Source organism: Corticium candelabrum, chromosome 2 (assembly GCF_963422355.1).
Source record: "Corticium candelabrum chromosome 2, ooCorCand1.1, whole genome shotgun sequence".
NCBI classification, from domain to species: Eukaryota; Metazoa; Porifera; class Homoscleromorpha; order Homosclerophorida; family Plakinidae; genus Corticium; species Corticium candelabrum.
Genome location: NC_085086.1, coordinates 9115436 through 9117935, shown reverse-complemented (window position 1 = coordinate 9117935; position 2500 = coordinate 9115436).

Sequence of the window (2500 nt, the reverse complement as noted above, 5' to 3'; positions counted from 1 at the left end):
GTATGTATGCAGTGTATGTGTTTACCCACACAAAAGCTAGAATGTTGTAGACAACTAATTCCCGTGAGCAGCTCCAAGGAAGCTCATTAGGTTCATCCATGGAAGCTCATTAAGTTGTGCCTACCGTCGTTTTCACTGCTCTCTTGGTTAGCTTCTCTTCAGGGTCAATGTAGTCTGAAGATTTGCCGAAGTGCCTCTGGCATTTGACGTTTTGTTGCCTCGATCCTTGTCTGTCTATTGCTACTTATTCTTTATATCCTCTAGAGTATACAGCTTGGCTACTGTGCACAGTATGAGACCACCAGGCCTCACAACCAATTCTCTAATTGTAGAGCACTTACCTCGTGTATACTGGGCTGCCTTTTAGGTTGTTGAGAATGCTCTAAAGGATCGTGGAGCTAAAATGTCAGTTGGAGATAGGCACATGCGTAGTTACTCAGGGACTGAAATGAAGATGCCATGCAGAGGTTATGCATGTGTTCAAATGTATGGTGCATACCTAAGAAACGAACAGTATGCCAATGTTTACTTGTCACAGCTGTATAGGTCATCCAATAGTGGACACACAGTGACATGGTCCCAATTTGTGTGTTGCAGACTGTTTGGTATTGCCAATTTTGTCGGTGACGAAAATGGTACATTGCACTTTGACTTACAGCTAGTTACATTAATTAATTGAGCTGCCTGTGTACTGTTATCAGTTGAGCTAGATCAATGAAATGCACATCGTATTTGTATTCTGCATTCAAACGAATGCTTTTCAATGTTTTGACAAGTAGAAGCTACAGCATCGTTTCTCAAGGATTTACAAGCCTCATCACCCATGCAGGCTCGCTCGAACATGACGCTGGCGGGCGGCCTAGTATCCATTGTCTATATCAGCAGGCACGTCTAGTCAAGGAACACAACAGATCAGCATTAGTTTATAGTGGTATAGACTAAAGGTCCTAGACTTCAGTCTTGGCCGGGGGATCCACACCAATGTGCCATGTAGTTGAGCATCCTGTAAAATATCGGACAGCTAGGGAAGAAATCGAGACCATGCAGGGCTTAATCCTGATAGCACGTGGCTGTCTGATTTTGTGGTGTTGACCTGACCAGATGGTAGGCCGGCTTGCGCGTGCTGGGCACGTGTTCTCTTGGACCTATATATCAACAGCATGTGCGCGCAGAGCATGGCTGGATACCACACTTATGGCATTCTGTGATAGTATGACCTGACCGTCTCTAATCTCGATCAGCTGTCACGTAGACAGTGCTCCAAGTTTTTTCTGAAACACAATGAATATTCAGTGGGTTTCATATTTGTCATTACATGTACGTATCATTTCTATATTTAGCTTTTTTATTAATTGTTATTTGCAATTTTGGACATTCACGTGGACAATTCCATGCAGTCTATACAGCGTCCAATACATTCCAGTACACGTGCTTCTGCCCTTTTACAAGTTTCGTTCTAATTAAAAAAACGAATATAAGGATATCTGTACTTACTCTGCAGACATGTTCTAGACTATACGCAAGAAACGAGGAAGACGTTGACCACGTGATAATTGCGCAAGACATCCTTCACTATCTAGATCTCCATTAGATCATAATTGTATGCTTCTCTGCTGCTAAAGTCAGAGTTGTTGACTGTTGGAACATAGAAGAAGCGTTATTACCATTACTTTATATGTAGCAGTCAAAGTGCAAGACAAGGTCCATTCTGGATGATAAATATAGTACATTATTCGAGAAGCAATGCTCCATCCCGTCAAAATATTGGAGGGCAAATCTCTCCCCCCCCCGGTTCCGCTGTCCCTGCTTTAATCATCGGAGAATGTGATCTCTAAGTCACTGCATAATTTTTCTAAACTCATCACTTAGTCTGAGGTATGTGACAACGCTATCATACTTTAGTATATGGCTGGTAAATGCAGTGTTCTCGACAAGGGTTTTTCATTCTGCGTCTGTAATTGAGTTATGACGTTATTTACTAAAGGTCATGTCACTGTTACTATGCAATTTTCTCCCGCATTTGAGATTGATGTCAAACACCGATTGTCATGTGTATCACCTATGCTATCATTTACGTAATAGACCTGAAACTTTACCCTTATGCAACGAGCATGCATGCTCTAGAGATTTGTAGACCGATCTATTTCACAAACCATCAGCTCCATAAGTAGGCCAAGACTTGTGAAAGTTTGGGGTTCCCAAATACTTGCGTCCTTCCTAAAATAGCGTCAGTGCCTTTGAATGCATTTGGCAGTCAGACCATGGCCGAACGAGACCCTGCATACCATGCGTCTTTTATTCGGGATTCTTTGTGCAAATGGGATCCACGAATGGGATCCGCGAATGGGATCCGAGCCGTCTGATGCCACAGAGCAGTTCACCGACCAGTGAGTTTCGCCAGATGCTCAATGGTATATTAACTTTCGTTTGATTAAGGGTTTAATTAGCAAATAAATAGAAAGGAGAGGTATGTGGTCTGCATTGAAAGTCTCGTTCCGAA